We start from the raw sequence: 25757 nt of genomic DNA, 5'->3' as shown, positions 1-25757 counted from the left end.
TTTCAGTTAAACTCTGTCTCTTCCTGTTCCTTTCTGCTTGTCTTCAGCTACATTGCCATTTCTCTTTGGATTTGGAAAGCTCCTTTCACCTGAACCCTGGCCCTGCATCCTCTCTGTCAGGTTAAAGTCCTGTCCATGAGCTTACCGACATGATTGGCCAGGACACTGCTCCCAGGGGTGGGGTAGTCCAGAACTGAAGGGCCTATGTTCAGGATGAGAGGGGAAAGATATAAAAGGAACCTAAGGGACAACTCCCAACAGTGTTGTGTTTAATTCACTCATGGGATGTTGCTGTCTCTGGCTGGCCAGCATCGCATGCCCACCCCGAGCTGCCCTTGAGCTGAGTGCCTTGCTGGATCATTACAGAGAGCAGTTTAGAGTCAACCCCATCGCTCTGGGTCTGGATCATGTGTCGGTCAGACCCGCTGTCTATTATAGATTTCCTTACTAAGAGGATATTAGGCAGTTAGATGGGTTATACTGGACACCGGCATTAACATCTGGATGAGCAGTCGGGTGAGAATAGCACGAGGCCATCACCTGTCCCACTCGTAGCTCACCTGTCACTAAGTACTGATCCCCGTGCACCATGAATCACAACCCCTTTCATCATGACCATTGTGTGATCCTGATACCTTCCTGCACTCTGGTGATATAACTCAGTCTCTCTCCATGTGGTATCCCTCACTGTGTGGGTCTAAGTGCTGCCTCTGTCAGTGTCTCTCACTCTTGCAGCTTCTCCAGATCCTGAGCCAATAGAATTCTCCACTCCAAAGCGATGCTGCAGCACAGGCCAGGGATGGAGACTGGGATTTTCCAGATCTCTGTGGACTCAGGGCCATTCTCCATGTGTAAGCCTGACTGCATCAGTCTAATTTCCCATTCTGTCTGTTTCTCTGTCTCCTGTCGGTCATCTGGATGTTCCTGTCTCAGCCGAATTCCTAACTCTTGTCTCGTCCATAACCACATCAAAGACGCTTGATCAGTCAGAGAGACATGAAGAGGGAGGTCTGGAGCCTTCAGTAAATCCTGCAGCCGGTAAGATCACTCACAGTAAACAGCACAGGGAGGGGTTCGTGAACTTCTGTATTCAGACCCGGAAGACAGGACATAGACACAGAGCTGGGCAAGGTACAGCTACATTCTAGGCTTCATTCACACCATCTGGTGAGGGTCCTGCTTTCACCTCTGCTGGACTGGTCCTCCCTGAGACATCTCTCTCTCTCTCTCTCTCGGTCTCTCTCTCCCTTGCTCTCACCCCCTCACTCGTATTCTCTCTTTCTCACTCTCTCTCTCTCCCTCCCCCTCACTCACTCTTCACCCAAACCCTCTCTCTCACCCGTCTCTCTCTCTCCCTTGCGTCCCTCTCTCCCTCATCCTTCTGTCTCTGGCTTGCCCTCTATCTCTCCCTATCACGCTCTGTCCCCTCTCTATCTATCTTTCTATCTCTCTCTCTCGTTCCCTTCTCGTGAGCTCTTTCACTCTCTCAGACTCTCTCTCTCATTTCCATCCCCTCCCTCCCGCTCAGTTGCACCTCTCTCTCTCTTGCCCCCTCTCTCTCTCACTCACTCACCCCCTCTCTCGCCCCACTCTCTTGCTCAACCCTCTCTCTACCCAACTCTCTCACCCCTCTCTCTCACCCCCTCACACTCTCAACCCCTCTTGCTCACATCCCCTCTCACTATCAACCCATCTCTCTCACCCTCCCTCCCCCCTCCTCTCTCTCTCTCTCTCTTCCCCTTTCTCTCTGCCCCTCTTGTGCTCTCTACTCCTCTCTCACTCCACATCTCTCACCCCCCCACTCTCCCCCTCTCTCTCACCCCCCTCCCTCTCGCCCACCAATCTTCCCCCACCACTCTCCCCCTCCCTCCTCTCCCCCCTCTCTTCCCTCTCTCTCTCCCCCCATCTCACCCCTTTCTCTCACCCTTCTCTCTCACCCCTTTCTCTAACCCCTCTCTTTCACCCCTCGTTCACACTCCCTATCACTCTCAACCCATCTCTCTCTCACCCTCTCTCCCTCCCGGCCTCTCTCTCTCTCTTCCCCCTTTCTCTGCCCCCTTGTGCTCTCTTCCCCCTCTCTCACTCCACCTCTCTCACTCCCCCCTTTCTCTCCCTCTCTCCACCTCACACTTCTCCCCCTCTCTCCCCTCCCTCACCCTCTCTCCCCTCCCTCTCTCTCACCCCTCTCTCTCCCCCGCCACACTCCCCCTCCCCTCTGTCTCACCCCTCTGTCTCACCCCTCTCTCTCTCACACCACTCTCTCACCCCTCACACTTCCCCATCTCTCTCGCCCACCACACTCCCCTTCTCCCCTCTCTCTCACCCCTCTCTCATTCCTCTCTCTTACCCCTCTCTCCCCCTCTCTCCCCCTCTCTCCACCCTCTCTCTCCCCACTGTCTCTGTCCCTCGCTCTCCCATCTCCCCCCTCTCTCTCCCCTCTCTCTCCCCCTCTCTCTCCCTCTCTCTTCCTCTCTCTCCCCCACCACTGCCCTCTCTCCCTCCTCTCTTTCCCCTCTCTCCACCCATCTCACCCCATTTCTCTCACACTCTGTCTCCCCTCCCACTCTCTCTCACCCTTCTCTCACACCCTCTCTCCTCCCGTCTCTCCCCTCTATCTAAGCCCCCCTCTCTCCCTCCTTTGTCTCCCCCTCTCTCCCGCTCTCTCTCTCCCTCTCTCTCCTCCTCTCTCTACCCCACCTCTCCCCTCTCTCCCTCCTCTCTTCCCTCTCTCTCTCCCCCTCTCTCCCCTCTCTCCACCCATCTCACCCCATTTCTCTCACACCATTTCTCCCATCCCCCTCTCATTCACCCTTCTCTCACACTCCTCTCTACTCCCGTTTCTCCCCCCTCTCACACCCCTCTCTCACTCCCCTCTCTCTCACCACTCTCTCACTGCTCCCTCACCCCTCTCTCTCACCCCCCTCTCTGCCACCCTCTCCCTCTACTCCTCTCTCTACCCCTTCTCTCCCCCCTCCCCATCCCCTTCCCCATATGTCTCCCGCTCTTTCATCCCTCTCAACCCCATCTCTCTCTCCCCCCTCTCTCCCCTTCTCTCACCCCCTCCTCCCCCTCTCCCCCCTCTCTCACCCCTCTGTCATTCCTCCCTCTCACCCCTCCCTTCCCCTTTCTCTCCACCTCTCTCTCCCCCCTGTCTCCCCACTCTCTCTCGCCACATCTCTCCCCCTCCCTCACCCCTCCCTCTCTCCCCCTCTCTCTGACCCCCTCTCTCCCCTTCTGTCTCCCCCCCTCCCGCTCTCTCTCTCCCTTTCTCTCCTCCTCTCTCTCCCTACCTCTCCCTTCTCTCACCCCTCTCTTTCCCCTCTCTCTCCCCCTCTCTCTCCCCTCTCTCTCCACCCATCTCACCCCATTTCTTTCACACTCCTCTCTCCCTCTTGTCTCTCCCCCCTCTCACTCCCCTCTCTCTCACCGGTCTTTCACCCCACTCTCTCATCCCACTCTCTCATCCCACTCTCTCATCCCTCTCTCTCATCCCTCTCTCTCACCCCTCTCTCTCCCCTATCCCATCCACTCTCTCTCTCTTCCGCTCTCTCTCACCCCTCTCAACCCCCTCTCTCTCCCTTCTCTCTTCCCCCCCTCTCTTTCCCGCCTCTCTCTTACCCCCTTTCTCTCACCCAACTCTCAGAACCTCTCCCTGACACACCACTCTCTCTCTCTCACCCCTTCTCTTCCTCACTCCCTCCGTCTCTTGCCCACACTCTCTCACTCACGTTCTCTCTCGCTCACAAACTCTCTCTCACTCTCTCTCTCTCTCACCCACTCTCTCTCTAGCCCATACTCTCTTTCTCACCCCTCTCTCTCTGTCTCACGCCCCTCTCTCTCACCCTTCTCTCTCTCTCACCACTCTCTCTCACCCACTCTCTCTCAGCCCTCTCTCTCTCACCCCTCTCTCTGTCTCACGCCCCTCTCTCTCACCCCTCTCTCTCTCACCCTTCTCTCTCTCTCACGCCCCTTCTCTCTCACCAATCTCCCTCTCACCCCTCTCTCTCTCACCCTTCTCTCTCTCTCATGCCCCTTCTCTCTCACCCATCTCCCTCTCACCCCTCTCTCTCACCGTCTCTCTCTCGCTCGCTTTCACCCCTCTCTCTTACATCTCTCTCTCTCACCCCTCTCTCTCTCACCACTCTCTCTCACCCATCTCCCTCTCACCCCTCTCTCTCACCCTCTCTCTCTCTCGCTCGCTTTCACCCCTCTCTCTTACATCTCTCTCACCCATCTCTCTCTCTCAGCCCTCTCTCACCCCTCTCTCTTACCTCTCTCTCTTACCTCTCTCTCTTACCTCTCCCTCTCTCACCCTCTCTCTCACCCTCTCTCTGACCCCCTCTCTCTCAGCCCGTGTCTGCCTCACCTCCTCTCTATCCCAACCCCTCTCTCTCTCATTCCCTCTCTCTCAACTCCTGTCTGTCTCACCTCCTCTCTCTCACCCCCTCTCTCACTGCCTCTCTCTCAACACACTCTCTCACTCAACCCCCCCTCTCTCTCCCCCCTCTCTCTCCCCCTCTATCTCTGCCCATTCTCTCAAACCCTCTCTCTCTAACCCCTTCACTCACCCCGTCACTCTCTCTACCCCTCTCTCTCTCACCGCCTCTCTCTCTCGCTCTCACCCGTCTCTCTCTCTCTCACCCCCCTCGCTCTCTCTCTCTCAACGCCTCTCTCTCGCTCTCACCCCTCTCTCTCTCTCACCCCCCTCTCTCTCGCTCTCACACCTCTCTCTCACCCCTCTCTTTCACCCCTCTCTCTCACCCCTCTCTCTCACCCCTCTCTCTCCCTCACCCCCTCTCTCTCTCACCCCCCTCTCTCTCTCTCACCCCTCTCTCTCTCACCCCTCTCTCTCTCTCACCCCTCTCTCTCTCACCCCTCTCTCTCATCCCTCACCCTCTCTCTCTTTCACCCCGTCTCTCACACACTCCCTCTCTCTCGCCCCCCTCTCTCTCTCACCCCCTTCTCTCTCGCTCACCCATCTCTCACCCCCTCTGTCTCACCCCTGCCTCTCACCCTCTCTCTCTCTCACCCCGTCTCTCACACAGTCCCTCTCTCTCGCCGTCTCTCTCTCTCTCTCTCTCGCCCCCCTCTCTCGCGCCTTTCTCTCTCCCCCTCACTCTCTCCCTCCACTCTCTCCGTCTATCTCTCTCCCTGTCTCTCAGCCCCTCTATATCACACCCCCTCACTATCTCACCCCGTCACTGTCTCTCCCACTCTCTCTCTCACCGCCTCGCTCTCAACACCCTCTCTCACTCATCCCCCTCTCTCTCACCCCTCTCTCTGTCTCACCACTCTCTCTCACCCTCTCTCTCACTCCCCTCTCTCACCCCCTCTCTCTCACCCCCTGTCTGTCTCACCTCCTCTCTCTCCACCCCTCTCTATCTCTCACCCCCTCTTTCTCACCCCTGTCTGTCTCACCTCCTCTCTCTTTCATACACCTCTCTCTCTCACTGCCTCTCTCGCAACACCCTCTCTCACTCACCTCCTCTCTCTCACACCTCTCTCTCTCACCCGTTCTCTCTATCTCACTTCACTTTCTCACTCACCCCTCTCTCTCTCTCAACCCACTCTCTCATCCCTCTATCTCTCCCTCTCACCCTCTCTCTCTTTCACCCCATCTCTCTCTCTCACCCCTCACTGTCTTTCAACCCTCTCTTTCTCACATCTCTCTCTCCCCTCTCTCTACCTCACCCGACTCTCTCTCTCTCACTCCCTCTCAGTCTCTCATCCCTCTCTCTCTCTGACTGCTCTCTCTCTCACCCCCCTCTCACCCCCTCACTCTCTCACCCCTCTCTCACACCCTCTCTCTCATCCCTCTCTCTCTCTCACCCTCTCTCTTTCTCGCTCTCACCCTTCTCTCCCTCACCCCCCTCACTCTCTCACCCCTCTCTATCTCACCCCTCTCTATCTCTCATCCCCTCTCTCTCACCCCCGTCTCTCTCACCGCCTCTCTCCCATACCCCTCTCTCTCACTGCCTCTCTCGCAATACCCTCTCTCACTCATTCCTTCTCTCTCTCACACCTCTCTCTCTCTCACCCGTTCGCTCTATCTCACTTCACTATCTCACTCACCACTCTCTCTCTCTCAACCCTCTCTCTCATCCCTCAATCTCTCCCACTTACCCTCTCTCTCTCACCCCGCTCTCACTCACCCCTCACTCTCTTTCACCCCTCTCTTTCTCACCCCTCTCTCTCCCCCTCTCTGTCTCTCATCCCCCTCTCTCTCTCACCCCCTCACTCTCTCACCCCCTCTCACACCCTCCCTCTCGCATCCCTCTCTCTCTCTCATCCACTCTCTCTCTCGCTCTCACCCTTCTCTCCCTCACCCCTCTCTCTCACCCTCTGTCCATTTCAACCCACCTCTCACACACTCCCTCTCTCTCACCCCCTCGCTCTCTCATCCCTTTCTCTCTCTCCCACCCTTCTCTCTCTCAGCCCCCTCACTCTCTCACCCCTCTCTATCTGATCCCTCTCTCTCTCACCCTCTCTCACTCACCCTCTCTCTCTTTCACTCCCCTCTCTCACACACTCCCTGTCTCTCAACCCTCTCTCATCCCATGCTCTCGCTCTCCCCTCTCACTCACCGCTCTCCCTCACCCTCTCTCTTTTTCCCCGTCTCTCACACACTCCCTCCCTCTCGCCCCCTGTTTCTCGCACCACCTCTTTCTGTCCCCCTCACACTCTCGCCCCTCTCTCTCGACCCTCTCTTTCTCTCCCTCTCTCTGTCTCCCCCCTCTCTCTACCCCCTCTATCTCTCCCTTGTCTCTCAGCCCCTCTCTCTCTTTCACCGCCCTCGCTCACACACTGCCTCTCTCTCGCACTCTCTCTCTCCCCCGTCTCTCTCAGCCCTCTCTCTCTCACCTCTCTCTCCCCCTCTGCTCTCTACCCCTCTCTCTCATCCCTCTCTTACCCCTCTCTCTCTTACACTCCTCCCTCTCTCTCACCCCTCTCTCAGCCCTCTCCTATTCTCATCCCTCTCTCTCTTACACCGCTCTCTCTCCCCCATCTCTCCCTGTTTCTCACCCCCATCACTCTCTCACCCCATTACTCTCTCCCCCTCTCTCTCACCGCCCCTCTCTCAACACCCTCTCTCACTCACCCCTCTCTCTCTCAACCCTCTCTTACCCCTCTCTCTCACCCTCTCTCTCTCTCGTTCTCACCCTTCTCTCTCTGACTCCTCTCTCTCATCCTTCTCTCTCACCCCCTCTCTCACCCCTCTCCCTCACCGTCTCTTTCTTTCACCCATCTCTCACACACTCCCTCAATCTCACCCCTGTCTCTCTCGCCACCTCTCTCTCAACACCCTCTCTTGTTCATCCCCTCTCTCTCTCACCCCTCTATCTGTCTCACCCCCCTCTCTCACACTCTCACTCACCCCCCACTCACACCACCTGTCTGTCTCACCTCCTCTCTCTCCCACCCTTTCTCTCTCTCGCTCTCACCCTTCTATCTTTGACTCCTCTCTCTCACCTCTCTCTCTCTCTCTCAACCCATGCTCTCGCTCACCCCTAAAATTCACCCCTCTACCTCACCCTCTCTGTCTTTCACCCGTCTCTCACACACGCCCACAATCTCGCCCCCTATCTCTCTTGCCGTCTCTCTCTCAACACCCTCTCTCACTCACCCCTCTCTCTCTCAACCCTCTCTCTTACCCCTCTCTCTCACCCTCTCTCTCTCTCGCTTTCACCCTTCTCTGTCTGACTCCTCTCTCTCATCCCTCTCTTACCCCTCTCTCTTTTACACTCCTCCCTCTCTCTCACCCCCTCTCAGCCCTCTCATTCTCTCACCCCTCTCTCTTACAACACTCAGTCTCTCTTCCCCTCTCTCTTTACCCTGCTCTCTCATCCCACTCTCTCTCCCCTGTCTCTTAAACCTCTCTCTATCTGTCTCACCCATTTCTCATCCACCACTCTCTCTCAAACCCCTCTCTCTCACCCCTTTCTCAAAACATCTTTCTCTAACTCTCTCTCGAACCTCTCTCTCAACCCTCACTGACTCACACCCCTCTCTCTCTCTCACCCCCCTCTCTCACCCATCTCTATCTCACCCCTCTCTCTCTCACCCCTCTCTCTCGCACCCCATGCTCTCACTCACCCCTCTCTGTCTTTCAACTCGTCTCTCACACACTCAATCTCGTCCCCTGTCTCCCTCGCCGCCTATCTCTCAACACCCTCTCTCACTCATCCCCTCTTTCTCTCACCCCTCTCTCTGTCTCACCACTCTCACTCACCCTCTCACTCACGCCCCACTCACACCACCTGTCTGTCTCACCTCCTCTCTCTCCCACCCTTTCTCTCTGTCAACCCCTCTCTCTCCCACCCGCATCCCTCTCTCTCACCCCTCTCTATCTCTCTCACCCCTCTCTCATCCCCACTCTCTCTCACGCCCCCTCTCCCTCACCTCTCTCTCAAAACCCTCTCTCTCACTCTCTCTCTCCCCTCTCTCTCTCACACCCATCTCTCTCTCACACCTCTCTCTCACCTCTCTCACACACTCCCTCACTCTCGACCCCTCTCTCTCTCACCCTTTTCTCTCACCCCTCTCTCTCTCGCCCCTTTCTCTCTCACTCCATGCTCTCGCTGACCCCTCTCTCTCACCCCTCTCTCTCACCCTCTCTTTCTTTCACCCCATCTCTCACACACTCCCTCTATCTCTCCCCCGTCTCTCACCCCCTGACGCTCTCACCCCGTCCCTCTCTCTCCCTCTCTCTCTCTCTCTCACCGCCTCTCTCTCAACACGCTCTCTCACTCATCCCCCCCTCTCTCATCCCTCTCACTCTCACCCCTCTCTCACCCTCTCTCACCCCATGTCTGTCTCACCTCCTCTCTCTCACTCCCCTTTCTCTTATCCTTTCTCTCTCTCACACACCCGCTCTCTCTCACCCCTCTCTCTCTCTTGTTCACCCCTCTCTCAGCCCTCTCTCTCCCTCACCCGACTCTCTCTCTCGCTCCCTCTCTGTCTCTCACTCCTTCTCTCTCTCTCTCTTCCTCTCACAGTATCACCCCTCTCTTCACCCTCTCTCTCTCAGCCCTTCTCTCTCTCACACACACGCCCCTCTCTCTCACCCCTATCTCCCTCTCAACCCTCTCTCTCACCTCTCTCTCTCTCACACACACATTCTCTCTCTCGCTCTCACCCTTCTCTCTCTCACACCTCTCCCTCTCTCACACCTCTCTCTCTCAGTCCTCTCTCTCTCTCACCCTCTCTCTTTCACTGCCCTCTCTAACACACTGCCTCTCTCTCGATCCCTCTATCTCACCCCGTCTCTCTCTCTCACGCCTCTCTCTCTCTCTCTCACTTATCTCTCTCACTCCGCTCTCTCTTATCCCTCTTTTACCCCCTCTCTCTCTTACACTCCTCCCTCTCTCTCATCCCTCTCTCAGCCCTCTCATACTCTCACCCCTTTCTCTCTTACATTACTCTCTCTCTCTCTCCTTCTTTCTCCCTCTCCCTCCCTTCCCCTCTCTCTCATCCCACACTCTCACCCCTCTCTCTTACACCCCTCTCTCTTACACCCCTCTCTATCTCTCTCACCACTCTATCTCACCAACACTCTATATCTCACCCTCTCTCTCTCTCTCACCCTCTCTCCCTCAGCCCTCTCTCTCCCTCTCTCACCCCCTCTCTCTCTCACTCCTTCTCTCTCTCACCCTCTCTCTCTCACACCTCTCTCTCACCCTCCTCTCTCTCAGCCTTCTCTGTCTCACCCCTGTCTCTCTCACACGCCCCTCTCTCTCACCCCGCTTCCTTACACCCCTCTCTCTCTCCGTCTCTCTCTACCCCTCTCTCTCATGACACTCCCTCACCCCTCTCTCTCTCACCCTCTCTCTCTCTCTCATCCCCTCTCTCTCAGCCCCTCTCTCTCACCCCTTCTCTTCCTCACACCTTCTCGCTCTCAACATTCTCTCTCTCATCCCTCTCGCCCTCTCTCACCCTCATTCTCTCTCTCACCTCCCTCTCTCACACGATCTCTCTCCCTCGCCCCCTACACTCACCCACTCCATCCCGCCCACTCTCTTTCGCGCCCACTCCCTACTTCTGCCCCCTCTCACTCTCTCTTCTGCCCACTCTCTCTCAACCACTCTCTCTCTCTACCACCCTCTCTCTCGCTCCCTCTCTCTCACACCCTCTCCCTCTCTCACCCCTCTCGCGCTCACTCTCGCTCCCTCTTTCTCAGTCCCTCTCACTCTCACACCCTCTCACTCTCACACCCTCTCACTCTCACTCCCTCTCTTTCACGCCCTGTCTCTCTCTCACACCCTTTCCCTCTCACACCCTCACTATCTCATCCTTTCTCTCTGACCCCTCTCACACCCATCACTCTCTCCCCTCTCTCTCTCACCCCTCTCGCGCTCTCTCACCTCTCTCTCTCGCCCACTCTCTCTCTCGCCCACTCACTCTCGCCCACTCTCTCTCTCTCTCGCCCACTCTCTCTCTCACACCGACTCTCTCACTCTCACCCACTCTCTCTCTCGCTCACTCTCTCTCTCACCCACTCTCTCTCTCACCCACTCTCTCTCTCGCCCACTCTCTCTCTCGCTCACTCTCTCTCTCACCCACTCGCTCTCTCGCCCACTCTCTCTCGCCTTCTCTCTCTCTCGCCCACTCTCTCTCACACCCACTCTCTCGCTCTCACTCTCTCTCTCACCCATCTTCCTTACACCCCTCTCTCTCTCCCTCTCTCTCTACCCCTCTCTCTCATGACACTCCCTCACCCCTCTCTCTCTCACCCTCTCTCTCTCTCTCACCCCCTCTCTCTCAGCCCCTCTCTCTCACCCCTTCTCTTCCTCACACCTTCTAGCTCTCAACATTCTCACTCTCATCCCTCTCGCCCTCTCTCACCCTCATTCTCTCTCTCACCTCCCTCTCTCACACGTTCTCTCTCCCTCGCCCCCTACACTCTCCCACTCCATCCCGCCCACTCTCTTTCGCGCCCACTCTCTACTTCTGCCCCCCTCACTCTCTCTTTCGCCCACTCTCTCTCAACCACTCTCTCTCTCTCCCACCCTCTCTCTCGCTCCCTCTCTCTCACACCCTCTCCCTCTCTCACCCCTCTCGCGCTCACTCTCGCTCCCTCTTTCTCATTCCCTCTCACTCTCACACCCTCTCACTCTCACACCCTCTCACTCTCACTCCCTCTCTCTCATGCCCAGTCTCTCTCTCACACCCTTTCCCTCTCACACCCTCACTATCTCAAACTTTCTCTCTGACCCCTCTCACACCCATCACTCTCTCCCCTCTCTCTCTCACCCCTCTCGCGCTCTCTCACCTCTCTCTCTCGCCCACTCTCTCTCTCGCCCACTCTCTCTCGCCCACTCTCTCTCTCTCTCGCTCACTCTCTCTCTCTCACCCACTCTCTCTCTCACCCACTCTCTCTCTCGCTAACTCTCTCTCTCACCCACTCTCTGTCGCCCACACTCTCTCGCCCACTCTCTCTCTCGCCCACTCTCTTTCTCGCACACTCTCTCTCTCACACACGCTCTCTCACCCACTCTCTATCTCTCGCTCACTCTCTCTCTCGCCTGCTCTCTCTCTCTCACTCACTCTCTCTATCTCCCACTCTCTCTCTCACCCACTCTCTCTCACACCCACTCTCTCTTTCGCCCACTCTCTCTCTCTCTCTCACACCCACTCTCTCTCTCACCCACTCTCTCTCTCGCTCACTCTATCTCTCTCACACATTCTCTCTCACCCACTCTCTCACACCCACTCTCTCCCTCGCCCACTCTCTCACACACACTCTCTCTCTCGCCTGCTCTCTCTCTCTCACCCACTCTCTCTCTCGCCCACTCTCTCTCTCTCGCCCACTCTCTCTCACACCCACTCTCTCTCTCTCACTCACTCTCTCTCTCACTCACTCTCTCTCTCGCCTGCTCTCTCTCTCGCCCACTCTCTCTCACACCCACTCTCTCTCTCGCCTGCTCTCTCTCTCTCACCCACTCTCTCTCTCGCCCACTCTCACTCTCTCGCCCACTCTCTCTCACACCCACTCTCTCTCTCTCACCCACTCTCTCTCTCGCCCACTGTCTCTCTCTCGCCCACTCTCTCTCACACCCACTCTCTCTCTCGCCTGCTCTCTCTCTCTCACCCACTCTCTCTCTCGCCCACTCTCTCTCCCTCGCCCACTATCTCTCACACCCACTCACTCTCTCACTCACTATCTCTCTAACTCACTCTCTCTCTCACCCACTCTCTCTCTCACCCACTCTCTCTCTCGCTCAATCTCTCTCTCACCCACTCTCTCTCTCGCCCACACTCTCTCGCCTTCTCTCTCTCTCGCGCACTATCTCTCTCACTCTCTCTCTCTCGCCCACTCTCTCTCTCACACCCACTCTCTCTCTCACCCACTCTCTCTGTCTCACCCACTCTCTCTCTCACAGACTCTCTCTGACAGACTCTCTCTCACACCTACTCTCTCTCGCTCACTCTCTCTCTCACTCTCTCTCTCTCGCCCACTCTCTCTCTCACAGACTCTCTCTCACATATCTCTCTCTCGCCCACTCTCTCTCTCTCACTCTGTCTCTCACCCACTCTCTCTATCACCCACTCTCTCTCACTCTCTCTCTCTCGCGCCCACCCTCTCTCTCTCACCCACTCTCTCTCTCACCCACTCTCTCTCACTATCTCTCTCTCTCGCCCACTCTCTCTCTCACCCACTCTCTCTCACTCTCTCTCTCTCTCGCCCACCCTCTCTCTCTCACCCACTCTCTCTCTCACCCACTCTCTCTCACTCTCTCCCTCTCTCGCCCACTCTCTCTCTCACCCACTCTCTCTCACTCTCTCTCTCTCTCGCCCACCCTCTCTCTCTCACCCACTCTCTCTCTCACCCACTCTCTCTCACTCTCTCTCTCTCTCGCCCACTCTCTCTCTCGCCCACTCTCTCTCTCTCGCCCACTCTCTCTTACACCCACTCACTCTCTCACTCACTCTCTCTCTAACTCACTCTCTCTCTCGCCTGCTCTCTCTCTCACCCTCTCTCTCTCGCCCACTCTCTCTCTCTCGTCCACTCTCTCTCTCGCCCACTCTCTCTCTCTCTCAACCACTCTCTCTCTCGCCCTCTCTCTCTCTCTCGTCCACTCTCTCTCACCCACTCTCTCTCTCTCTCGCTCACTCTCTCTCTCGCCCACTCTCTCTCTCGATCACTCTCTCTCACCCACTTTCTCTCTCTCGCTCACTCTCTCTCTAACCCACTCTCCCTCTCGACCACTCTCTCTCTCTCGCCCACTCCCTCTCTCTCACACACTCTCTCTCACACACTCTCTCTCTCACCCACTCTCACTCTCTGGCCCACTCTCTCTCTCACCCACTCTCTCTCTCACCCACTCTCTCTCTCTGGCCCACTCTCTCTCTCACCCACTCTCTCTCTCACCCACACTCTCTCTCACCCACTCTCTCTCTCTCGCCCACTCTCTCTCACCCACTCTCTCTCTCGCCCACACTCTCTCGCCTTCTCTCTCTCTCGCCCACTCTCTCTCACTCTCTCTCTCTCTCGCCCACTCTCTCTCACACACACTCTCTCTCTCACCCACTCTTTCTGTCTCACCCACTCTCTCTCTCACAGACTCTCTCTGACAGACTCTCTCTCACACCCACTCTCTCTCTCTCACTCTCTCTCTCTCGCCCACTGTCTCTCTCACAGACTCTCTCTCACAGATCTCTCTCTCGCCCACTCTCTCTCTCTCTCTCACTCTCTCTCTCTCGCCCACTCTCTCTCTCTCACTCTCTCTCTCACCCACTCTCTCTCTCACCCACTCTCTCTCACTCTCTCTCTCTCGCCCACCCTCTCTCTCACACCCACTCTCTCTCACACCCACTCTCTCTCGCCCACTGTCTCTCTCTCGCCCACTCTCTCTCACACCCACTCTCTCTCTCGCCTGCTCTCTCTCTCTCACCCGCTCTCTCTCTCGCCCACTCTCTCTCTCTCGCCCACTCTCTCTCACACCCACTCTCTCTCTCTCACTCACTCTCTCTCTCACTCACTCTCTCTCTCGCCTGCTCTCTCTCTCGCCCACTCTCTCTCACCCACTCTCTCTCTCGCCCACTCTCTCTCTCTCGCCCACTCTCTCTCTCGCCCACTCTCTCTCTCTCTCAAACACTCTCTCTCTCGCCCACTGTCTCTCTCGCCTGCTCTCTCTCTCTCACCCACTCTCTCTCTCGCCCACTCTCTCTCCCTCGCCCACTCTCTCTCACACCCACTCACTCACTCTCTCACTCACTCTCTCTCTAACTCACTCTCTCTCTCACCCACTCTCTCTCGCACACTCTCTCTCTCTCGCTCACTCTCTCTCTCACACACTCTCTCTCACCCACTCTCTCTCTCTCGCCCACTCTCTCTCTCGCCCATACTCTCGCTCTCTCTCTCTCTCTCTCTCTCTCTCTCACCCACTCTCTCACACCCACTCTCTCTCACACCCGCTCTCACTCTCGCCCACTCTCTCTCACACCCACTCTCTCTCTCACCCACTCTCTCACTCTCGCTCACTCTCTCTCACTCACTCTCTCTCTCGCCTGCTCTCTTTCTCTCACCCACTCTCTCTCTCACCCACTCTTTCTCTCGCCCACTGTCTCTCTCTCGCTCACTCTCTCTCTCGCCCACTCTCTCTCACACCCACTCTCTCTCTCGCCCACTCTCTCTCTCGCCCACTCTCTCTCTCTCGCCCACTCTCTCTCTCACTCACTCTCTCTCACTCACTCTCTCTCTCGCCTGCTCTCTCTCTCGCACACTCTCTCTCTCTCGTCCACTCTCTCTCTCACTCACTCTCTCTCGCCTGCTCTCTCTCTCGCCCACTCTCTCTCTCTTGCCCACTCTTTCTCTCACCCAATCTCTCTCTCGCGCCCACTCTCTCTCTCTCACCCACACTCTCTCTCACTCTCTCTCACTCTCTGGCCCACTCTCTCTTTCTCGACCACTCTCTCTCACACCCACTCTCTCTCGCTCACTCTCTCTCTCGCTCACTCTCTCTCTCTCGCCTGCTCTCTCTCTCACTCACTCTCTCTCTCGCTCACTCTCTCACACCCACTCTCTCTCTCTCGCCCACTCTCTCTCTCTCGCTCACTCTCTCTCTCTCGCCTGCTCTCCCTCTCTCGCTCACTCTCTCTCTCACCCACTCTCTCTCACTCTCTCTCTCTCTCGCCCACCCTCTCTCTCTCACCCACTCTCTCTCTCACCCACTCTCTCTCACTCTCTCCCTCTCTCGCCCACTCTCTCTCTCACCCACTCTCTCTCACTCTCTCTCTCTCTCGCCCACCCTCTCTCTCTCACCCACTCTCTCTCTCACCCACTCTCTCTCACTCTCTCTCTCTCTCGCCCACTCTCTCTCTCGCCCACTCTCTCTCTCGCCCACTCTCTCTCTCTCGCCCACTCTCTCTTACACCCACTCACTCTCTCACTCACTCTCTCTCTAACTCACTCTCTCTCTCGCCTGCTCTCTCTCTCACCCTCTCTCTCTCGCCCACTCTCTCTCTCTCGTCCACTCTCTCTCTCGCCCACTCTCTCTCTCTCTCAACCACTCTCTCTCTCGCCCTCTCTCTCTCTCTCGTCCACTCTCTCTCACCCACTCTCTCTCTCTCTCGCTCACTCTCTCTCTCGCCCACTCTCTCTCTCGATCACTCTCTCTCACCCACTTTCTCTCTCTCGCTCACTCTCTCTCTAACCCACTCTCCCTCTCGACCACTCTCTCTCTCTCGCCCACTCCCTCTCTCTCACACACTCTCTCTCACACACTCTCTCTCTCACCCACTCTCACTCTCTGGCCCACTCTCTCTCTCACCCACTCTCTCTCTCACCCACTCTCTCTCTCTGGCCCACTCTCTCTCTCTCACCCACTCTCTCTCTCACCCACACTCTCTCTCACCCACTCTCTCTCTCTCGCCCACTCTCTCTCACCCACTCTCTCTCTCGCCCACACTCTCTCGCCTTCTCTCTCTCTCGCCCACTCTCTCTCACTCTCTCTCTCTCTCGCCCACTCTCTCTCACACACACTCTCTCTCTCACCCACTCTCTCTGTCTCACCCACTCTCTCTCTCACAGACTCTCTCTGACAGACTCTCTCTCACACCCACTCTCTCTCGCTCACTCTCTCTCTCACTCTCTCTCTCTCGCCCACTGTCTCTCTCACAGACTCTCTCTCACAGATCTCTCTCTCGCCCACTCTCTCTCTCTCTCTCACTCTCTCTCTCTCGCCCACTCTCTCTCTCTCACTCTCTCTCTCACCCACTCTCTCTCTCACCCACTCTCTCTCTCTCTCTCTCTCTCGCCCACCCTCTCTCTCACACCCACTCTCTCTCACACCCACTCTCTCTCGCCCACTGTCTCTCTCTCGCCCACTCTCTCTCACACCCACTCTCTCTCTCGCCTGCTCTCTCTCTCTCACCCGCTCTCTCTCTCGCCCACTCTCTCTCTCTCGCCCACTCTCTCTCACACCCACTCTCTCTCTCTCACTCACTCTCTCTCTCACTCACTCTCTCTCTCGCCTGCTCTCTCTCTCGCCCACTCTCTCTCACCCACTCTCTCTCTCGCCCACTCTCTCTCTCTCGCCCACTCTCTCTCTCGCCCACTCTCTCTCTCTCTCAAACACTCTCTCTCTCGCCCACTGTCTCTCTCGCCTGCTCTCTCTCTCTCACCCACTCTCTCTCTCGCCCACTCTCTCTCCCTCGCCCACTCTCTCTCACACCCACTCACTCACTCTCTCACTCACTCTCTCTCTAACTCACTCTCTCTCTCACCCACTCTCTCTCGCACACTCTCTCTCTCTCGCTCACTCTCTCTCTCACACACTCTCTCTCACCCACTCTCTCTCTCTCGCCCACTCTCTCTCTCGCCCATACTCTCGCTCTCTCTCTCTCTCTCTCTCTCTCTCTCTCTCACCCACTCTCTCACACCCACTCTCTCTCACACCCGCTCTCACTCTCGCCCACTCTCTCTCACACCCACTCTCTCTCTCACCCACTCTCTCACTCTCGCTCACTCTCTCTCACTCACTCTCTCTCTCGCCTGCTCTCTTTCTCTCACCCACTCTCTCTCTCACCCACTCTTTCTCTCGCCCACTGTCTCTCTCTCGCTCACTCTCTCTCTCGCCCACTCTCTCTCACACCCACTCTCTCTCTCGCCCACTCTCTCTCTCGCCCACTCTCTCTCTCTCGCCCACTCTCTCTCTCACTCACTCTCTCTCACTCACTCTCTCTCTCGCCTGCTCTCTCTCTCGCACACTCTCTCTCTCTCGTCCACTCTCTCTCACACTCACTCTCTCTCTCACTCACTCTCTCTCTCACTCACTCTCTCTCGCCTGCTCTCTCTCTCGCCCACTCTCTCTCTCTTGCCCACTCTTTCTCTCACCCAATCTCTCTCTCGCGCCCACTCTCTCTCTCTCACCCACACTCTCTCTCACTCTCTCTCACTCTCTGGCCCACTCTCTCTTTCTCGACCACTCTCTCTCACACCCACTCTCTCTCGCTCACTCTCTCTCTCGCTCACTCTCTCTCTCTCGCCTGCTCTCTCTCTCACTCACTCTCTCTCTCGCTCACTCTCTCACACCCACTCTCTCTCTCTCTCGCCCACTCTCTCTCTCTCGCTCACTCTCTCTCTCTCGCCTGCTCTCCCTCTCTCGCTCACTCTCTCTCTCACCCACTCTTTCTCACCCACTCTCTCTCTCGCCCACTCTCTCTCTCTCGCTCACTCTCTCTCTCTCGCCTGCTGTCTCTCTCTCACTCACTCTCTCTCTTGCCCACTCTCTCTCTCACCCACTCTCTCTCTCGCTCACTCTATCTCTCTAACACATTCTCTCTCACCCACTCTCTCACACCCACTCTCTCCCTCGCCCACTCTCTCTCTCGCCCACTCTCTTTCTCGCACACTCTCTCTCTCACACACGCTCTCTCACCCACTCTCTATCTCTCGCTCACTCTCTCTCTCTCGCCTGCTCTCTCTCTCTCACTCACTCTCTCTATCTCCCACTCTCTCTCTCACCCACTCTCTCTCACACCCACTCTCTCTTTCGCCCACTCTCTCTCTCTCTCACACCCACTCTCTCTCTCACCCACTCTCTCTCTCGCTCACTCTATCTCTCTCACACATTCTCTCTCACCCACTCTCTCACACCCACTCTCTCCCTCGCCCACTCTCTCTCACACCCACTCTCTCTCTCGCCTGCTCTCTCTCTCTCACCCACTCTCTCTCTCGCCCACTCTCTCTCTCTCGCCCACTCTCTCTCACACCCACTCTCTCTCTCTCACTCACTCTCTCTCTCACTCGCTCTCTCTCTCGCCTGCTCTCTCTCTCGCCCACTCTCTCTCACATCCACTCTCTCTCTCGCCTGCTCTCTCTCTCTCACCCACTCTCTCTCTCGCCCACTCTCACTCTCTCGCCCACTCTCTCTCACACCCACTCTCTCTCTCTCACTCACTCTCTCTCTCACCCACTCTCTCTCTCGCCCACTCTCTCTCTCTCGCCCACTCTCTCTCTCGCCCACTCTCTCTCTCTCTCAACCACTCTCTCTCTCGCCCTCTCTCTCTCTTGTCCACTCTCTCTCTCGCCCACTCTCTCTCACACCCACTCTCTCTCTCGCCCACTGTCTCTCTCTCGCCCACTCTCTCTCACACCCACTCTCTCTCACACCCACTCTCTCTCTCGCCTGCTCTCTCTCTCTCACCCACTCTCTCTCTCGCCCACTCTCTCTCTCTCGCCCACTCTCTCTCACACCCACTCACTCTCTCACTCACTCTCTCTCTATCTCACTCTCTCTCTCACCCACTCTCTCTCTCACCCACTCTCTCTCTCGCTCACTCTCTCTCTCACCCACTCTCTCTCGCCCACACTCTCTCGCCTTCTCTCTCTCTCGCCCACTCTCTCTCACACCCACTCTCTCTCTCGCTCACTGTCTCTCTCGCCCACTCTCTCTCACACCCACTCTCTCTCTCGCCTGCTCTCTCTCTCTCACCCACTCTCTCTCTCGCCCACTCTCTCTCTCTCGCCCACTCTCTCTCACACCCACTCACTCTCTCACTCACTCTCTCTCTAACTCACTCTCTCTCTCACCCACTCTCTCTCTCACCCACTCTCTCTCTCGCTCACTCTCTCTCTCACCCACTCTCTCTGTCTCACCCACTCTCTCTCTCACAGACTCTCTCTGACAGACTCTCTCTCACACCCACTCTCTATCGCTCACTCTCTCTCTCACTCTCTCTCACTCGCCCACTCTCTCTCTTGCCCACTCTCTCTCTCTCGCCCACTCTCTCTCTCTCGCTCACTCTCTCTCTCACCCACTCTCTCTCTCTCGCTCACTCTCTCTCTCACCCTATCTCTCTCTCGCCCACTCTCTGTCTCTCACCCACTCTTTCTGTCTCACCCACTCTCTCTCTCACAGACTCTCTCTGACAGACTCTCTCTCACACCCACTCTCTCTCGCTCACTCTCTCTCTCACTCTCTATCTCGCCCTCTCTCTCTCTCGCTCACTCTCTCTCTCACCCACTCTCTCTCTCTCGCTCACTCTCTCTCTCACCCTATCTCTCTCTCGCCCACTCTCTCTCACACCCACTCTTTCTCGCTCATTCTCTCTATCTCGCCTGCTCTCTCTCTCACATCAACTCTCTCTCACACCCACTCTCTCTCTCTCGCTCACTCTCTCTCTCACACACTCTCTCTCAAATACTCTCTCTCACACCCACTCTCTCTCTAACACACTCTCTCTCTCGCCCACTCTCTCTCACAGCCACTCTCTCTCACACCCACTCTCTCTCTCTCGCTCACTCTCTCTCTCACCCACTCGCTCTCTCGCCCACTCTCTCTCTCACCCACACTCTCTCTCGCCCACTCTCTCTCTCTCACCCACTCTCTCTCTCGCCCACTCTCTCTCTCGTCCACTCTCTCTCACACCCACTCACTCTCTCACTCACTCTCTCTCTAACTCACTCTCTCTCTCTCACCCTCTCTCTCTCGCCCACTCTCTCTCTCTCGTCCACACTCTCTCTCGCCCACTCTCTCTCTCTCGCCCACTCTCACTCTCGCCCACTCTCTCTCTCTCTCAACCACTCTCTCTCTCGCCCACTCTCTCTCTCGCTCACTCTCTCTCTCACCCACTTTCTCTCTCTCGCTCACTCTCTCTCTAACCCACTCTCCCTTTCGACCACTCTCTCTCTCTCGCCCACTCTCTCTCTCTCACACACTCTCTCTCAAACACTCTCTCTCTCACCCACTCTCTCTCTCTGGCCCACTCTCTCTCTCACCCACTCTCTCTCTCACCCACTCTCTCTCTCTGACCCACTCTCTCTCTCGCCCACTCTCTCTCTCTCGCCCACTCTCTCTCTCGCCCACTCTCTCTCACACCCACTCTCTCTCTCGCCCACTCTCTCTCTCTCGCCCACTCTCTCTCTCTCGCCCACTCTCTCTCTCACTCACTCTCTCTCACTCACTCTCTCTCTCGCCTGCTCTCTCTCTCTCGCACACTCTCTCTCTCTCGTCCACTCTCTCTCACACTCACTCTCTCTCTCACTCACTCTCTCTCTCACTCACTCTCTCTCTCGCCTGCTCTCTCTCTCGCCCACTCTCTCTCTCTCGCCCACTCTCTCTCTCGCCCAATCTCTCTCTCGCGCCCACTCTCTCTCTCTCACCCACACTCTCTCTCACTCTCTCTCACTCTCTGGCCCACTCTCTCTTTCTCGACCACTCTCTCTCACACCCACTCTCTCTCGCTCACTCTCTCTCTCGCTCACTCTCTCTCTCTCGCCTGCTCTCTCTCTCACTCACTCTCTCTCTCGCTCACTCTCTCACACCCACTCTCTCTTTCTCGACCACTCTCTCTCTCTCGCTCACTCTCTCTCTCTCGCCTGCTCTCCCTCTCTCGCTCACTCTCTCTCTCACTCTCTCTCTCTCGCCCACTGTCTCTCTCACAGACTCTCTCTCACAGATCTCTCTCTCGCCCACTCTCTCTCTCTCTCTCACTCTCTCTCTCTCGCCCACTCTCTCTCTCTCACTCTCTCTCTCACCCACTCTCTCTCTCACCCACTCTCTCTCACTCTCTCTCTCTCGCCCACCCTCTCTCTCACACCCACTCTCTCTCACACCCACTCTCTCTCGCCCACTGTCTCTCTCTCGCCCACTCTCTCTCACACCCACTCTCTCTCTCGCCTGCTCTCTCTCTCTCACCCGCTCTCTCTCTCGCCCACTCTCTCTCTCTCGCACACTCTCTCTCACACCCACTCTCTCTCTCTCACTCACTCTCTCTCTCACTCACTCTCTCTCTCGCCTGCTCTCTCTCTCACCCACTCTCTCTCACCCACTCTCTCTCTCGCCCACTCTCTCTCTCTCGCCCACTCTCTCTCTCGCCCACTCTCTCTCTCTCTCAAACACTCTCTCTCTCGCCCACTGTCTCTCTCGCCTGCTCTCTCTCTCTCACCCACTCTCTCTCTCGCCCACTCTCTCTCCCTCGCCCATTCTCTCTCACACCCACTCACTCACTCTCTCACTCACTCTCTCTCTAACTCACTCTCTCTCTCACCCACTCTCTCTCGCACACTCTCTCTCTCTCGCTCACTCTCTCTCTCACACACTCTCTCTCACCCACTCTCTCTCTCTCGCCCACTCTCTCTCTCGCCCATACTCTCGCTCTCTCTCTCTCTCTCTCTCTCTCTCTCTCTCACCCACTCTCTCACACCCACTCTCTCTCACACCCGCTCTCACTCTCGCCCACTCTCTCTCACACCCACTCTCTCTCTCACCCACTCTCTCACTCTCGCTCACTCTCTCTCACTCACTCTCTCTCTCGCCTGCTCTCTTTCTCTCACCCACTCTCTCTCTCACCCACTCTTTCTCTCGCCCACTGTCTCTCTCTCGCTCACTCTCTCTCTCGCCCACTCTCTCTCACACCCACTCTCTCTCTCGCCCACTCTCTCTCTCGCCCACTCTCTCTCTCTCGCCCACTCTCTCTCTCACTCACTCTCTCTCACTCACTCTCTCTCTCGCCTGCTCTCTCTCTCGCACACTCTCTCTCTCTCGTCCACTCTCTCTCACACTCACTCTCTCTCTCACTCACTCTCTCTCTCACTCACTCTCTCTCGCCTGCTCTCTCTCTCGCCCACTCTCTCTCTCTTGCCCACTCTTTCTCTCACCCAATCTCTCTCTCGCGCCCACTCTCTCTCTCTCACCCACACTCTCTCTCACTCTCTCTCACTCTCTGGCCCACTCTCTCTTTCTCGACCACTCTCTCTCACACCCACTCTCTCTCGCTCACTCTCTCTCTCGCTCACTCTCTCTCTCTCGCCTGCTCTCTCTCTCACTCACTCTCTCTCTCGCTCACTCTCTCACACCCACTCTCTCTCTCTCTCGCCCACTCTCTCTCTCTCGCTCACTCTCTCTCTCTCGCCTGCTCTCCCTCTCTCGCTCACTCTCTCTCTCACCCACTCTTTCTCACCCACTCTCTCTCTCGCCCACTCTCTCTCTCTCGCTCACTCTCTCTCTCTCGCCTGCTGTCTCTCTCTCACTCACTCTCTCTCTTGCCCACTCTCTCTCTCACCCACTCTCTCTCTCGCTCACTCTATCTCTCTAACACATTCTCTCTCACCCACTCTCTCACACCCACTCTCTCCCTCGCCCACTCTCTCTCTCGCCCACTCTCTTTCTCGCACACTCTCTCTCTCACACACGCTCTCTCACCCACTCTCTATCTCTCGCTCACTCTCTCTCTCTCGCCTGCTCTCTCTCTCTCACTCACTCTCTCTATCTCCCACTCTCTCTCTCACCCACTCTCTCTCACACCCACTCTCTCTTTCGCCCACTCTCTCTCTCTCTCACACCCACTCTCTCTCTCACCCACTCTCTCTCTCGCTCACTCTATCTCTCTCACACATTCTCTCTCACCCACTCTCTCACACCCACTCTCTCCCTCGCCCACTCTCTCTCACACCCACTCTCTCTCTCGCCTGCTCTCTCTCTCTCACCCACTCTCTCTCTCGCCCACTCTCTCTCTCTCGCCCACTCTCTCTCACACCCACTCTCTCTCTCTCACTCACTCTCTCTCTCACTCGCTCTCTCTCTCGCCTGCTCTCTCTCTCGCCCACTCTCTCTCACATCCACTCTCTCTCTCGCCTGCTCTCTCTCTCTCACCCACTCTCTCTCTCGCCCACTCTCACTCTCTCGCCCACTCTCTCTCACACCCACTCTCTCTCTCTCACTCACTCTCTCTCTCACCCACTCTCTCTCTCGCCCACTCTCTCTCTCTCGCCCACTCTCTCTCTCGCCCACTCTCTCTCTCTCTCAACCACTCTCTCTCTCGCCCTCTCTCTCTCTCGTCCACTCTCTCTCTCGCCCACTCTCTCTCACACCCACTCTCTCTCTCGCCCACTGTCTCTCTCTCGCCCACTCTCTCTCACACCCACTCTCTCTCACACCCACTCTCTCTCTCGCCTGCTCTCTCTCTCTCACCCACTCTCTCTCTCGCCCACTCTCTCTCTCTCGCCCACTCTCTCTCACACCCACTCACTCTCTCACTCACTCTCTCTCTATCTCACTCTCTCTCTCACCCACTCTCTCTCTCACCCACTCTCTCTCTCGCTCACTCTCTCTCTCACCCACTCTCTCTCGCCCACACTCTCTCGCCTTCTCTCTCTCTCGCCCACTCTCTCTCACACCCACACTCTCTCTCGCTCACTGTCTCTCTCGCCCACTCTCTCTCACACCCACTCTCTCTCTCGCCTGCTCTCTCTCTCTCACCCACTCTCTCTCTCGCCCACTCTCTCTCTCTCGCCCACTCTCTCTCACACCCACTCACTCTCTCACTCACTCTCTCTCTAACTCACTCTCTCTCACCCACTCTCTCTCTCACCCACTCTCTCTCTCGCTCACTCTCTCTCTCACCCACTCTCTCTGTCTCACCCACTCTCTCTCTCACAGACTCTCTCTGACAGACTCTCTCTCACACCCACTCTCTATCGCTCACTCTCTCTCTCACTCTCTCTCACTCGCCCACTCTCTCTCTTGCCCACTCTCTCTCTCTCGCCCACTCTCTCTCTCTCGCTCACTCTCTCTCTCACCCACTCTCTCTCTCTCGCTCACTCTCTCTCTCACCCTATCTCTCTCTCGCCCACTCTCTGTCTCTCACCCACTCTTTCTGTCTAACCCACTCTCTCTCTCACAGACTCTCTCTGACAGACTCTCTCTCACACCCACTCTCTCTCGCTCACTCTCTCTCTCACTCTCTATCTCGCCCTCTCTCTCTCTCGCTCACTCTCTCTCTCACCCACTCTCTCTCTCTCGCTCACTCTCTCTCTCACCCTATCTCTCTCTCGCCCACTCTCTCTCACACCCACTCTTTCTCGCTCATTCTCTCTATCTCGCCTGCTCTCTCTCTCACACCAACTCTCTCTCACACCCACTCTCTCTCTCTCGCTCACTCTCTCTCTCACACACTCTCTCTCAAATACTCTCTCTCACACCCACTCTCTCTCTAACACACTCTCTCTCTCGCCCACTCTCTCTCACAGCCACTCTCTCTCACACCCACTCTCTCTCTCTCGCTCACTCTCTCTCACCCACTCGCTCTCTCGCCCACTCTCTCTCTCACCCACACTCTCTCTCGCCCACTCTCTCTTTCTCACCCACTCTCTCTCTCGCCCACTCTCTCTCTCGTCCACTCTCTCTCACACCCACTCACTCTCTCACTCACTCTCTCTCTAACTCACTCTCTCTCTCACCCTCTCTCTCTCGCCCACTCTCTCTCTCTCTCATCCACACTCTCTCTCGCCCACTCTCTCTCTCTCGCCCACTCTCACTCTCGCCCACTCTCTCTCTCTCTCAACCACTCTCTCTCTCGCCCACTCTCTCTCTCGCTCACTCTCTCTCTCACCCACTTTCTCTCTCTCGCTCACTCTCTCTCTAACCCACTCTCCCTTTCGACCACTCTCTCTCTCTTGCCCACTCTCTCTCTCTCACACACTCTCTCTCAAACACTCTCTCTCTCACCCACTCTCTCTCTCTGGCCCACTCTCTCTCTCACCCACTCTCTCTCTCACCCACTCTCTCTCTCTGACCCACTCTCTCTCTCGCCCACTCTCTCTCTCTCGCCCACTCTCTCTCTCGCCCACTCTCTCTCACACCCACTCTCTCTCTCGCCCACTCTCTCTCTCTCGCCCACTCTCTCTCTCTCGCCCACTCTCTCTCACTCACTCTCTCTCACTCACTCTCTCTCTCGCCTGCTCTCTCTCTCTCGCACACTCTCTCTCTCTCGTCCACTCTCTCTCACACTCACTCTCTCTCTCACTCACTCTCTCTCTCACTCACTCTCTCTCTCGCCTGCTCTCTCTCGCCCACTCTCTCTCTCTCGCCCACTCTCTCTCTCGCCCAATCTCTCTCTCGCGCCCACTCTCTCTCTCTCACCCACACTCTCTCTCACTCTCTCTCTCTCTCTGGCCCACTCTCTCTTTCTCGACCACTCTCTCTCACACCCACTCTCTCTCGCTCACTCTCTCTCTCGCTCACTCTCTCTCTCTCGCCTGCTCTCTCTCTCACTCACTCTCTCTCTCGCTCACTCTCTCACACCCACTCTCTCTTTCTCGACCACTCTCTCTCTCTCGCTCACTCTCTCTCTCTCTCGCCTGCTCTCCCTCTCTCGCTCACTCTCTCTCTCACCCACTCTTTCTCACCCACTCTCTCTCTCTCGCCCACTCTCTCTCTCTCGCTCACTCTCTCTCTCTCGCCTGCTGTCTCTCTCTCACTCACTCTCTCTCTTGCCCACTCTCTCTCTCACCCACTCGCTCTCTCTCGCTCACT

The 25757-nt window shown here is 56.6% G+C and overlaps 1 long non-coding RNA gene across 1 annotated transcript in view; it reads left to right on the top strand.

The window, feature by feature from the left end:
* The window catches only part of LOC140484490 (uncharacterized), a 70940-nt gene that overhangs the window by 25885 nt on the left and 19298 nt on the right, over positions 1-25757 (top strand). The window contains exon 2 of the long non-coding RNA XR_011962190.1: positions 934-1038. This is a non-coding gene — a long non-coding RNA (uncharacterized lncRNA). The remainder of the gene's footprint in view (positions 1-933; positions 1039-25757) is intronic.

Source organism: Chiloscyllium punctatum, chromosome 13, assembly GCF_047496795.1.
Source record: "Chiloscyllium punctatum isolate Juve2018m chromosome 13, sChiPun1.3, whole genome shotgun sequence".
In the NCBI taxonomy this organism is placed as follows: Eukaryota; Metazoa; Chordata; class Chondrichthyes; order Orectolobiformes; family Hemiscylliidae; genus Chiloscyllium; species Chiloscyllium punctatum.
This window is presented reverse-complemented; position numbering and strand designations above follow the sequence as displayed.